This window comes from Petaurus breviceps, unplaced genomic scaffold, assembly GCF_028583685.1.
Source record: "Petaurus breviceps papuanus isolate PSGF00001 unplaced genomic scaffold, PetGlider_PUasm1.0 90849, whole genome shotgun sequence".
NCBI lineage: Eukaryota > Metazoa > Chordata > Mammalia > Diprotodontia > Petauridae > Petaurus > Petaurus breviceps.
The window spans coordinates 5,330,416-5,345,842 of NW_027187361.1; positions in this window are offsets into that span (position 1 = coordinate 5,330,416).

The following is a 15,427-nucleotide window of genomic DNA, read 5'->3' on the forward strand; positions in this document are numbered from 1 at the left end:
TAAATATATAATATATACCTATTTGCATCTAATGGTAGTCATCTCTAGGGCAGGGGAGGGGGAAGGAAAGAAAAAAAGAAATTTACATCATAATTTTGTTGTATATTTGAAAGAAATAGCAAGTTGTGCATAGTAGATATGCAGTTTCTTGTGTAATCATCTTTTTTATTGTACTCTGTTATGGAAATGTTTGTTTTATTCCACAAATTGAATATTGAAAAAGGACTGTGAGTTAGGGGCATTTGGAAGACATTTTAGTGGGATATAGTGTGGCCTTTTCCACAAATCACCTTATATAACTTTCATTTATATATCAGTTGAAGGTTTGCCATGCATTTTTCTCACAATAGTACTCAAGATAAGTAACATAAATATAAGTACTCTCGTTTTAGGGATTAAGTAATTAAAATTGGAGAAGTTAAATGCAACAGATGATTAGCTAATGAGGGCTCAGTCCTAGTAGCAATCATAAGGGACACACATGGGGTTTTGTAAAAACCGATCCTGTAAATTTATGAGGATACAGAATGGAGAGCTCTACTCTTCATAACTAAAATAGGAAATTAACTTTGGCATACACGTGGCCGTATGTCCACTCAGGGCCTAAGAATATGCCTCAAGACCTCTTTCTTCCCCTCTAGAGGCATTTATAATTGTTCTCTCCTTGACCACCACCATGAAAAAAAAAAAGCCTAGTTTGACTGGTTTATTTTTTGCTTGCAGACAGTTTTGACTTAGTAGCCAATGTAAAAATCTTTTTTTTTTTAACTACTACTAATAAGTGGAGAGGGAATAAAGGAATAGAACGTTTACATATTCTTTGAAGTAGTGAGCTAGGCCCTTCTATTCTACGAGATCATGTACTTCCAGAAGCAGGCTTACTAAATTCCATGTGGGTCCCCAAAACACACCACATGACTTGGCCCTGATTGGTCAGAAAAGTCTCTTGGCCATAGTCATAGAGCTGGCAAATATGAGAGATAAGATTGAGATCCAGGAATCCCAACTGTGAGTCTTATACTTTTTCCACAAAGACACGTTTCTATTCTGACTATTTAAGGGTTGGCCCTGGTGATCTTCACAGTCAGTCAATCATCTGATCACTACTGGAGCATTAACTCCTCTGTACTCATTTCTGTGGCAAGTTCTCTATTTTTGGAGCTTTAGTTCGGCAGTTCCTCAGTGAGAGGGTGATAACTCTTCTGATTCAGAGAAGCCATTCTGGTTAAATTTGCAGAAATAATTATATTTCCTAGAACTGTCTTAGTCACTTATTGGCATTTTTTTTCATGAGCTATGGTATTTAAATCTTTCCTTTGGGGATTTTTCTTTAGATTTTTGTGACTTTCCATTTTGACCATTGTTTATACAGTGATGGTAGGGAAAAGAGGAAATTGGGCAAGATTAAAATAAGCATTTGGGTCCACATCTTATAATACAAAGTATTTGCATAATAACAGGATTTTTGTTTGTTAAGAGTTCAGTGCTCGTGCTGTTTATTCCCCACTTGAAGTCATAATCCTGTTTGTGACATCGCAATCATCTCCACAGCAACCAATTGTGATAGTACAAATTGAGGACTATGATGACTTTTGAGTGGGGAATCAGCAGATGGAACAGGTGGAGCACATGAATGCAGTGAGAGAAAGATACTGTGCTTTTAAAATTTCAACACAACTATTTTTACAAAGAAAAGAGCCTTCATGAAGTATGAGCAATATTATTTTTGCCACTTTTTGCTAGGCAGAGAAAAACCTGAATCCTTGTAGCCTAAAGACAGCAGTAACTCTTTTTTTTTTTTTTGCCTTTTTGGAGGGCAGTTGGGGTTAAGTAACTTGCCCAAGGTTACACGGCTAGTTTGTGTGTGTGTGTGTATGTGTGTGTGTGTGTGTTAAGTGTCTGAGGCCAGAACCAAACTCAAGTCCCCCTGACTCCAGGGCCAGTGCTTTACTCACTGCACCACCTATCTGCCCAGACAGCAATAACTCTTATCCAGTCAGTCAATAATCATTTAGGAAGTGTAAAATAACTTCCAGGTACTGTGCTAAGTACTGGAGAATATAAATTTAAAAAGAAAGACTATCCTTACCTTCAAGGAACTTACATTCCAATGGAGGAAAAAAAAAGATAAAAAGTATGATTGGAGAAGGTATCTAGTGGGAGGGGGGGTTGGTGGAAAATCCAAAGAAGTTCAGAATGAGGGTGTCTGCGTGGAAAATAAGATGTTTGTCCTCTCTCCAAAAATGAGGACTTTATGGCTCCACCCTTGAGTCAGAGAAGTAGAGGGTACGATGAAGCATGAATAAAAGGCTGATTGGATCTTGCAACATGATGAAATTTCCCAATGATGAGCTTTGCTGTGGGCATGGAGAGAATTCAAAGAAATTCAAAATGACTGCAGCTTTGCAAAAAATGAGGGACTATTTGACTTTTCAGTAGATTACGGAGAAAGCAAGGGAACTACATAAAAAAAACCACCTATTTCTGCTTCATTGACTACACTAAAATCCTTGACTGTGTGGATCACAACAAAATGTGGGAGGTCTGCAAAGAGATGGGTGCACCAGATCATCTTACTTGTCTCTGGAGGAACCTGAATAAGGGCCAAGAAGCAACAGTTAGAACTGAACATGGAACAACTGATTGACTTAAGAGTGGAAAAGAATAGGGGCAGCCAGGTGGCGCAGTGAGTAAGAGCACCGGTCCCAGAGTCGGGAGACCTGGGATTGGTTCCGGCCTCAGATACTTAACACCCACAACAAAATAACTGGCCGTGTAACCTTGGGCAAGTTACTTAACCCCAATTGCTTAAAAAAAAGAGTGGAGAAGTACAATGAGACAGTATATAGTCACCTTATTAACTCATTTGCAGAGTGTATCATGTGAAAAGTCAGGCTAGATAACTCAAAAGCCAGAATTAAGATCGCTGGGGGAAGGAATATAAACAATCTCAGATATGCAGATGATATTACTTTGATGGCAAAAAGTAAAGAGGAATTAAGAAGCCTTTTGATGAGGGTTAAAGAAAAGATTATAAAAGCTGGTTTGAAGTTTAATGTAAAAAAAAAACCTAAGATAGTGTAACTCATTGCATCACTTCCTGGAAAATAATGGGAGAAGAAATTGAAGCAATGTCAGATTTTATATTCCTGAACTGCAGACAGTTACTGCGACCATGAAGTTAAAAGACATTTGTTTCTTGGAAGGAAAGCTATGGCAAATCTAGATAGCATACTAAAAAAGCAGATGTCACCTTGCCAACAAAGAGTCCATATAGTCAAAGCTATGGTTTTTCTAGTAGCAATGTATGGTTGTGGGAGTTCAACTCTAAGGAAATTTGAGTGCTGCAGAACAGATGCTTCAAATGTGGTACTAGAGAAGACTTGTGAGAGTTCTTTGGAGAGCAAGGACATTAAATAGGGTCCTTGAAGGCAAAAGGAAAAGGAGACAGCAGAGGATGAGATGGATGGAAAATGTCATAGAAAAAAGAAACATAAACTTGAGCAGATTAGAACTTGAACAGAGATAATGGAGGATAGAAAGACATTCTTACAATGGGCCATGGGATCACAAAGAGTCACGCATGACTGAATGACCACCAACAACAGAAGTTAACCAATTTATTTCGATCTCATAGCTAGGAAGTGTCCAGAGGTAAGACTCACACTGAAGTCTTTTGACTCCATAATGAGTACTCTTTCCAGTTTACTATTAAGCCTAATGGCAACTACCACAAATTAAATGAACTCACTACCCATGGCAGTGTTATAGCTCACATTTTGACATACAAATGTAGTAGGTTATTCCATACAATTGATCTGATTGATAAATACTGGCAATATCAAAATTCCTTAGCATGATTCTCAAGCTATAACTTGTAGTAGTAGTCTTGAAACAGTTTTTGAACACACACCCTTGTTAGTTAAAAAAAAAAGAGCTCACACTCTCATATGTATTTATTTATTTCCAAAGTATATGCATATACGATTTTACTAATACTTCAAGTATATTATAAAAATGCTTACAAAGACAATTTTAAAGAAGATAAAAGAAATAATGTTTGTTTTTTTAAAATATATATATTTATTAATGGCACAAAAGACTTTTCTTCTCTCACTAGAAAATCATTTTAATAAGAATGTTTCTCTGGTGTCAACAAGATGACTGAATTACTTTATAACTTCTTAAAATTCTTTATTATATTGATTTGAAGGTTTGGATCAAAGTTTGGTTTCTTTGGATATTTGGTTTTAATGGTTATCATAGCTGAAAAAGATCCTTCACAAAAAAAGGTGGTAACAACTGGAAGAAACACATTATTGTCTGTACTTATTAAATCATGGTGCTATTTTTTTCAATCTAATCTGCCAACTACAGAAAGGTTTTTTTTTTTTAAATCATCTACTAAATTTCCATCTTCCTTGCTACTGCTCTTCTAAACTAATGAAAATGTTACATTTTAATATTTTTAACAAGAATATACAAAACCTACTGAAAAATCTTTATGTAGAAAATTTTATGTAGATTAGAAAATTTAAATACCATTTTTCCGGGATATGAATGTAAATTTTTATAAGTACCAAACCTTTGGGGGAGCTACCAAACATTAATGTCTTTAATGTCTTGTTAATCACAATGGCTAATATATCACGGTATAATCATTAATGAGAGTAGATAACCTATACTTCAAATAATATAGTATATTGATAATTTTTAGTTTTCAGCCAAAAAACTAGATGGTCTTGTCAGACTATCATTGTTTTTACCACATAATGCCAACAATGAAGAGTTTGTGTAGTAGTAGAATTATAAGTGCTGCCATTTTCTTGTTTGTTTGTGCTTGCACTATTATCTTCAACCCATGGCTTCTTTGCAGGAGTATTTTTAAGCCACTTCTCAACTTTATGAAAGTTATCTTCATTCAAGATAAATAATATAATTTATGAATGCACTTAACAGGGCACTGGTAAACATCAATGTCACATTGATGAATGAGTGAGGTTGCCACTCAACTCCTATACATCATAGAATTATCATTCTTCCTTCACGATATTTTGTGCAACATATACAGATAAACCAAAGGATTAATAAATGTCAATTCATACTACAAATATTGGTGAAACTCAAATTCTTTCTTGCTTTTAAAGAAAAATAAATTTTAATTGAAGTTTTAACATTTTCTTCCTGCATTCTAGTCAACTGCATGTGCAGTCACTTGAATACATACCGACCACTTTGGAGACCTAGCAAACCTTGTATCTATAAATATAGGAAGGTTTCTTTCCAGTAAATTTAGGGTAAGGCATTTGCCTCTGTTATAGCTTCATCCTTTGGGATTGCTAAGTACTTATTCACACATCTGCTCTGTTCCCACCAAACTCCGTTCTCATTCAGGGACTCAGTCTCCTATACTTTTCAGGGAGTATAGTAATGGTCTTTAAATGGCACATATGTTACTTTACTATTCACATACCAGACATTTTCAGAACAGAATTAAAATTAAAAACCTGTACAGACTGATACTTATTTGAACTGAATATTGTTAGATGCCATAGAAGAAGTTAGAATACTAAGCTTTGAGTCAGGAAGATGACAAATTCTACCTCTTATACTCATTAGCTATTGATTCTGATGAAGTCACAACCTCAAACGACTCTCTAGGACTCATAGACTAAATCATGGGGTGGATGTGATTTGTCTTCCTTTCATCTGTTGTTAGAAGATACTGAGCTATCCCTTCTAAGAAGGAAATATCTCCATAATACAAAATTATACTTGGAAGAGGATTAAAAAAAACCAATACTTGTCTTTATTTCACAATCAGCAAAAATGTTTTCCAAGTCTAGAGGGAAGAACTCACAATCTTGTACCACTTCTGCCTATTTCATTGAGATGATAGTGAGAATCATATGGGGGGGGGAATCATCCAAGCTTTATAAAATACAACATTTCTTGTTCATTCATTTCAGTCACATATGACTGACCTCATTTTAGGTTTTCTTGGCAAAGATACTGGAGTGGTTTGCCATTTCCTTCTTCAGTTCATTTTATACATGAGGAAACTGAGGTAAATAAGGCTAAGTGACTTGCTCAGGGTTCCACAGCTTGTGAGTGCCTGAGGCCAGATTTGAACTCAGACACCACCTAGCTGCCCTATTACTTTTGCCTATTTTGCCAAGATGATGGTGAGGATGAGATAAGGGGGAAGAAATGATCTAAGCATTATAAGATACAACATACAAAAGCATTAAAGAAACAAATACAGGTATTAGAGAAGAAGGAATAACATGACTTAATGAAATAGAAATGTACTTGAACAAAGGATAATAGTGCCCAATTTTCTATCCCAGCTGAGAAGACAATAAACCATAACCTCACAATTTGGAGGATTAAATGTGAGGAAAGATTATCTGAGAATGTTGGTAGTAAAACCAATGATGGTTTTTGGATTAACTTTCCAAGGAATTTTTAGGAAATAGTGTACATTTTTGTCACTTTAGGATAGTTTAGATGTGATTCCACCTGAAGTTGTGAGAATTGATTAAATGGCTTCTTACGATTCCTTCAAGGCCCATGATTTTATAAAAGTAGGTCATTTCAAGTGTTAGACTGAAGGAGGTTAGATAAAAGTAGCCAATGCACTTTTTCTGGTTTCAACTGAAAGAGGGAAAAGCTGAAAGATTTAGCTTTACTGATAGGTGAATAGCTTAGAGGGGGTAATCTAGTGCCTTTCCACTAATCCAAGGAGGAGATTTTGATCTTTCTAATAATTTAGGGGAGAAGCTAGGATAAGATCACACTTAAACCTTTTCAAGAGTGATTCTATTAATAGCTTATACTTAATGCTCAAATAATTCAATGGGTTTGTGAACTCATCTATGTGAGAATTCCTTCCAAGAAGGTAATCAATAATTCAATCAATAAGTATTAAGTAAGCATGTGCCAGGAATTGTGTTATTTGTTGGGAGAACAAGTATAAAATGGTCTATAGTAAGTTTTATTGATAGACAACAAGTTCATATGTAACCCAAGGCCCAAAGCCCATTGGTATAGGATTCCTTCCTCCTTGGTGGAGATCAATGCCCTGGGTCTGATCTTTTTTTTTATGGGGGTGATAGAGGAAATCAGGAAAAGCATCATGTAGCTGTCACTAGCAGAGTTTTGAAGGAAACACCAAATTCTGAGAGGTAGAAGTGAAATAGTCTGCCCTTCTTATGGAACTCTTGTCTATGCCCTATTGTAACTCCACAACTGTGCAAGGAAATCTATCCAAATTGTTGGGGCACTGTCTTTATCTGACATTATGTTTATATCTGTGGAATATGTAGACTGTCTATCTTTCATCCCTAACTCTCTTCATGTGCCCAGATTTTTTTAATGAAATATTTTTGATGACATCCTTCATAATGCTTCACTTCAAAACTACTTGATTGTAATTCCTTTGTCAACTCAAAATGTTCATATTCATATAGTATTTTAATGTTCATGGCATTTTGTGGGAGTATCATCATTGTCCATTTCCAATAATAATCATCAGTAGCATTTCTATAGTGCTTTAAAGTTTGCAAAGTAGGGGCGGCCAGGTAGCACAGCGAGTAAGAGCACCGGCTTCAGTGTCTGGATGACCTGGGGATTGAATTCGGGCTCAGACACTTAGCACCCACCCAGAAACACCTGGCTGTGTAACCTTGAGCAAGTTACTTAACCCCAATTGCTTAGGGGCAGCCAGGTGGCTCAGCGAGTAAGAGCACCCACTCCAATGTCGGGATGACTTGGGGATCAAATCCAGGCTGAGATACTTAGCACCACACCCAGAAATAACTGGCCGTGTAACCTTGAGCAAGTTACTTAACCCCGATTGCTTAAAAAAAAAGTTTGCAAAGTATCTTACATATATGATTGTATTTGAACTTCACCACAATCCTAGCAGGCAGGTGTTATTTTTAATTACTACAATACAGATGAATAAATTGAAGTTTAGAGAGGTCAAATGGGTCATACAGCTATTTTTTTCAACATTCACTTTTATAAGATTTTGAGAGCTAAATTTTTTTCTCCCTCACTCTCTCTTTTCCCCTCCCCAACTCAGAAAATAATCTGATATAGTTTATACATGTACAATCATATTAAACATATTTCCATATTAGTCACACAGCTAGTGAGTGTGAGAAAGCATTTGAACTCAAGTCTTTGTACTTCAAGTCTATCAATTTATCCGCTGTGACATCAAGCTACTGAGATTTTCAACATGAGATCATCAAGGATCACTTGGGATGAGTTATCAGAAATCAAGATAGAGCCCAGGTCTTCTGGTGGTAAATTCAGGGTTTTGTCTACTAACTACAGCATTGTTCTTATTCAGTTGTTGAAGATGTGTCCTATTCTTTGTGATCCCATTTAGGGTATTCTTTTTTTTTTTAAATTTTTTGGTCTCTATTAATTTGTTTGTTTACTTTTAGTTTATAAGATTCAGCTCCACAATTCCCTGAGTTTCAAATTTTTAGGATATTGGATACTGGCAAAGATACTGGAGTGGTTTGCCATTTCCTTCTCCAGTTCACTTTACAGATGAGTATACTGAGGCAAACAGGGTTAAATGACTCACCCAGGGTCACACAGCTAATAAGTGTCTGAAGTCAGATGTGAACTCAAAAAGATGAGTCCTCCTGACTCCAGACCTGACACTCTACCTTCTATGCCTCTAGCTTCCCCAACCTACAATTACTACTCTGTAATCACAATGCTGCAGTGTAAAGGTAATTAGGAACAGATGAAAGTTATAGTTTAAGTCATCTAGAAGGAAGGTAAAATAGTGAATACCAGTATATTGTCATCATTGGAATTTTCATAAGTATTTGTACTTTTCTCCTCCTGAAATCCTACTCTCATTGCCTCCTGGTGGAAGGATCCTGGGATACTGAAAGCTATTTGAAACCTGAACTCTGACAAATCTTACCAGCTTGTTAAGCCCATGTATCTTTTACCCACAGTCCAACCTTACTAATCTCAGGAGCTCATTAGCAGAAGGTTTGTCACTAACCTTTTATTTTTTAACTAGTCATTCAAAAATATTGTTTACTTTGGTGAAGAAAGGGTTGCAATTTGAACCCATGGTTGAAAGACTGGTAAATGAAATTTAAAAAAAAAATCTCTTAAATGTTTTGATATTTGACCTTTATACAAATTAAACACAAATTCTTGTAGACTTACAAAATTGTCATTTCTTTTCTTTCTTTCTCAATTGTTCTTAGATTGTTTCTTGAATAAGAATCACAGTGAATTCTTCAGAAGCCATGTTTTACATTGGAATGAGCCCTAATCCTAGAATTAAAGGGACTGTTTTTAAATCCTACTTCTGACAGTTAATACCTGTGTGATCTTGAGCAAATGATTTAATCTCCAAGGGCCTATAAAAGGAAGGGGACAGACTAAATGGCTTCTGAGGACCTCTCTAGCTCCAGATCTATGATCCTATGATTATTAATCCATTCAGTCCCCCAGCCTCTGAAAATCTATTTCCATTTGTAACATCCTCTAATTTAGTAATCAGCTGGTCAGTTACCAAAGACCTCCCTACAGGAGGGTAACAATACCTACAGGGGTGGCCAGGTAGCACAGCGAGTAAGAGCACTGGCTCCAGTGTCGAGATGACCTGGAGATTGAATAATCTGGAGATTGAATAAAATGGCTAAGACACTTAGCACCCACCCAGAAACACCTGGCTGTGTAACCTTGAGCAAGTTACTTAACCCCGATTGGCGGCCAGGTGGCTCAGCGAGTAAGAGCACCGGCCCCAGTGTTGGGATGACCTGGAGATCAAATCTGGGCTCAGATAGCACCACACCCAGAAATAACTGCCCATGTAACCTCGAGCAAGTTACTTAACCCTGATTGCTTTAAAAAAAAAAACAATACCTACAAATCTAGTATTTTGTTTTGTTAAAGAAGTTAGAACTGGAAAAATTCCCTAGAAAGAGCCAGCACTTCCAGACATGTACATGTTGGGGACCATTTGCTCTTGTTAAATTTCACAGTGCACTGGGAAGGAGGCTAGATTTGGGGTTAGAGGATCTTGGTTTAAATCTCAGGCCTGTTATTTACTACCTATATGATACTGAGCAAGTCTTTTAACTTCTCTGGACCTCATTTTCCTTATCTATAAAATAAAGAGATTAGACTAGATACCGTCAAAGGTCCTTTCTTTATCTAAATATATTCTACTATAATTTTGTTCTTTGTGGTCTTCTGCCAATATTCAGCATCCCACACTCCCTACTCTAAGCCTCCAAACTCGGCATAGTTCTCTGAGTTATCATTTCCCTCCCCCCAAATATGCTGGCCGCACACTAATAGTTTTAGAGATCCCAATTTTATATCTTATTGTAAAAATTATACACACATATTCGTCTTCCAGGAACAAAAATATTCCTCTCATGCTTAGAAGTATCAATTAATATTCACAATCAGAATCATTTCGGTAATCTAGTAATTTCCAAACATTAGGAATGCAAGGTTATAAAGTTCGAGATGAAAGGGATCTCAGAAGCCCTGAGATTATATGGGTTCAAAGATACATAACTGGAAGAGACTTCTAAGATCATCTATTCCCAAACCCCTCATTTTGTATATGAAAAACGGAGACCCAAGAGCTAAAGTGATTTAAACAGTCACTTAAAAGGTTAAGTTGGAATTTGAATCCAGGTCCTATGATCATGATTTCTGATTAAAAATCAGGTACTCTTTTCTACTATATTAACTGAATTCCCTAATTTTTTGAGTAGGCCATTGATAACTTGATCAAGGTCACAATGACCAAGCCGAGATTCAAATCTAGATCATCTGACTCCAAATCCAGCTTTCTTCTCCACTGTTTCAAGAAGCCTTTCATACTGATAGGTGAAGAAAAATGTATATAGGTGTTAACTCTATGACCTTATAAAGTTTTGAAAATGTAATTCTTCCTGAATTAGGTACTAAAGATTGTGGTTGTTAAGGACTGGCAGAATAGCTGCTGTAAAATAGCGATTGTATGCTCCTGAATTATTGATGTATTATCAGATATAGGACATGACTGAAATAAAAGATATATTAAAAGAAATACTGCATAAAATCCTGTAAGTCAATAGACCCCCCCCCCCTTCAGGATTGGCATAACTTACACATGAACATGGAAATCAATTAGAAACTTCTAAGAAGATGTACTCCTACATCTTAACTAATTATGGGCATTTTAATGCATTGAAATTCATAGACCTGACCCAGCATAAAATTTGCAAGTCTTTTCATGTTGTGCCAATCTTGGAAATACATGTGAACAGCATGGCAGGCCTCTTGACAGAAGAAGAGGCAGGCAGCAAGGCTGGCGTTGGTATTTTAAATACCTAACACATTCCAATTCTATTTTTAAAAGAAGCCACTTCTTATTCTTAAATTGATGCTGTATATACAGCAAATTTATTTCTATAGTCTAGCTAAATCTAAGAAAACCTTGTTTTTACTAGATTTTTCTTTCTGATCATAGCAGTACAGAAATTAATTCTATGCAATATGAGACAGTAACCTCATTAACTGCTATGACATTAACCTCAATCAGTTTATTATTCTAAAGACAAGAAATTAGAAAATAGGACTGTCATAATGTTTGCAAAATAACTAGAAGACTTAAATTCTAGTTTGTATTAGACTTTGTTGGGAATGAGTACTGATTTCCTTTAATAGGTTTACATTTCTGAGGGGAAATGCTTGTAATTAGGGTTATTTTTGTGGTTATTACTCAGATTGGCAATGGTAGTCTGCCTTGCCTAAACTTATCTAGTGATGACTTTATATATTTATTTGTGTTTTGCTTTTTAAAGAATTATTAACCATTCCTTTCCATATTATATAATCATCAACTCAAGGAATGTGAGAGCTAGGTGTGAAGTGACTCACTTCTACCTTAAGGTGAGAAACCAACATTCATATTCACAGCAGTCATATGTAAATGAGCTTCTGAGAAACAAGACATTTTGGCCACCTTTGCCTTCAGTAAATACTTTTTTTTTTCCTGAGAGGCTGTTTTCTCTCAGGTCTTTCAGGTACTTTTCGAGGGCTGCATTCTCTCAGGTACTCTCAGAACTTTGTTTAAGTCCATGTACTAAGGAAATATTTTCTCCAAGATTTTCATAGATAGGCACATAATTAGATAGATTGTTTATAGATATCTATCTATATATGATCACCTTTCCTATAAATACAAGTGTCCAAATCCAAAAGGTGCAACCACAGGAAATCTTAAGATCAGAGATTTTTTCAGGTTTATCCTCCTTTCCTAAAGTCTGGTATCGTGCTTAGGACATAATAGAGGCTTAATAAATACTTGTTAATTGATGTTATATGACTAATAATCCATATGATAAAATTACTCTTTAAAAAATCAAACAATTTTTCAGGAAAACTTAAAAAAATGTCCTTGTTATAATTTATCAAGAATAAAGACATTTTTACAACTGTAGTTTTATTAGAGTCTGGAGATCTAAGGTTTGAAATCTGACTATAATGACTATATGTATAAGTTTATATCTATCCATCTCTCTATCTGAATGACCTTGGTCAAGTCTTTTATCCTTGCTTGGCTTGCTTCCTCAACAGCAGAAAAGACAGGGTAATATTCGTTAGCTGGACTTCACAAGCCTGTTGGGAGGGAAATGATTTGTGTACTTTAAATGTCTGTGGGACTTGTTCTTATTCCTGGTTCGATGAGTTGCTGAAGGAGAGGAAAGCTCTAAAAATACTAGAAGACTTCTACTGTAAGGTAGGGAGTTGTCTGAGACAGAGAGAAGTTAAAGGCTTTACACAGGTGTTCATAGCTTGTAAATTCAACCAGTACTTGAATAATAATTATCAGAAACAGAGATTTGAAATTCACATAATCTGGCCCTGAATCTACTATGACAGCTACCTCAACTAACATACATTTCTTAAAAATGTCAGGCATAATAAGCATCTGACACATAAACAAAGTACCACTAATGTCATCTCTCCACATGGAAATTCCTGGGATCCTGCTTCCTGCTCCTAGAAAAATAATGATGACGTGGAATGGAAGTGCCTTTGAAAGAAACTGGGGCATCATTGCAGTCACCTAAATAGCAAAGAAGAGGCTCTTTGATTGGTTGTAGAGACACTCAAAAATATTTTTCAGCTTCAGTTACTTCCTCTCAGCTAAGTTGAGTCTAGTCTTCCAATATACCAAGATGGTGTAGGGAGAGAATGCCCCCAACATATTGGGGAAAATCTTTGTATTATGTTTTTGCCTTGTCTTCAAAGTAAATATTCCTTAGTAAGAGCTATCTTATATTCAGTGGCTAAATGGAATTGGCAGACTAGAAACTTGCCCCCCACAATAAGAAGAACATAGCCTGTGGGAGGGTCTGAGGTAATAGCAACAGAGAAGAGATACCATAATTTCTCAGAGTACCTAGAAACACGAAGGTCTAATGTGACAGAGAGCGCTTACCAGATGGGAAAATGTTTTTTCTTAATACAAAATATATGCCCAAAATGTTGTTGCCCCCAGATCAAGTGTGGGGCTAGGGACAACATCTCGGGCATTAAAGTAGCAAAGTTGCCACCATAAGCCTGGTCATCTGATAACAATGGGATTTGGTGGATACACTTAGAAGAGGGTAGATTTTTCTGACCTAGATCCAAGATCTCTGAGCCAATAGATGATAAATTTTTAGGACAGTCTGTGGGAAAAGTGGCCACTGAGAACAATTCCCAATATTTCTACCATTCATAAGTTTAAAAAGAAAATCACTTTGTAAGTACACATGGGGTTACTATAATCACTATTTTTGCCGTGTTTTCCTTGGTATGTATTTTGAGGGTGAGAGGAAACTCCCATCATTTTTTCATAATTTCACCAATCCAGATAATACATGTAAATATGTGTTATCAGTCAGCTAAAATTAATATTTGTTCAAATGTAGGAAAACAATTATTTTCCTCTTTTGCAAAGGTTTTGACAAAATCCCTTCATCTCACACGAGAAACTCAGACCAGCTTTCATTGCTCTCATGTAGACATGGAATGTTGCTCTAGCTGTCCCAGCAACAGCCACACCTCCTCTTCACTGCCTAGAGTGAGATGACGCTATGTTCTATAAACATTTCTTTGACTTGTAACAGTTGCCTCAGAGAGAGAAAATAATCCACACTGCATGTGCTCTCAGTTGTGTGACTGCCTGCCTTCACTTGGCGGGGAGCCGAGGAACTGGCCTTTTGTGGGTGCAGAGCCATGATGGACAGGTAGGATCCTGGTGACCCCACTCAGAAAAAGAAAAGCAAAAGGAGAGGGGAAAGAAAAATCTTCCACTGCAGTCACAGAAATAAATGTGCGAAAAAAATAACACCTACGAATTTGGATGAATCTTGCAGTGGCTACTTGTTTTCTGACACAGAATGCTACCCAATTAAAACACATGAAAACCTGAACATTGTTTAATTAGCACCATTAGTCAGGAGTACTGTGGGGAAGAAAAGGTCTGATAATCACAACTTAGATTCCTATTTATAATGTCCCCCCCCCCACCCCTTTTGAATCTGAGACTGAAACTGACGTGTGGTCCCAAAGGTAATCTGATTTAGGGTTATCTAGGCATGTGCTGTGCAGGCAGTGATGTTCAGCTGTGACTTGAAGGACAGACAGTTCTCTCTCTCTTCCCAGGGCAAAGTATCTCTCACCTCTTGGGGGTGTGAGGTTAAGGTGAGATTCAGCTGAAAAGTTTATGCAAGAAGGAAAGGACGTTCTTCTGTTTACACACAACGCTCAACCTTTTCACATAGTCTCAATCGAGGACTATATTCCAAATAAGAGAAAAAGGAATATTTGTGATGTTTCTTTTGTGCCGATCTGGATTCCCACCCACCCCACAAAAAAAAAAATAAATGAGTTTTGTTCTCTCACTGGGATAATTCAACAGATAACTGTCTGCTTCAATTATCATCAGAAATATTGGAAGTTATTGTCAAGAATTTGGTGGAGTAGAAGGATAATTAACAGAACCTTTTCTGTGTTTTTTCCCTGGTAAAAGGGACAAGAACAAGATGTTCCCCCACATGAAATCCTAGGCAAAGCACAGAGATGTGTGAGAGCATAATAATGAAAAATAAGCATTTGTCTTTCACAAAGCTTTTCTTCTGATACTGAATCACTTTGGGGCATGGTATAAACAAGTTTAATTATTTTGCTCCTTGCACAAAAAAATGAATTTGATGAGTTTTATTTTAATTTTTATTGAATCTCTCTAGGTATATAATGAAATGGCCCTGGAGCTGATAATGTCACATTGCTTTGCAAAGTGCTATGGAAAAATTATTCTGTGACATTCCTGCCATTTCAGTGTTTAGGGAGCAGGTACTTCTATGTCAATAATTGAATGCAT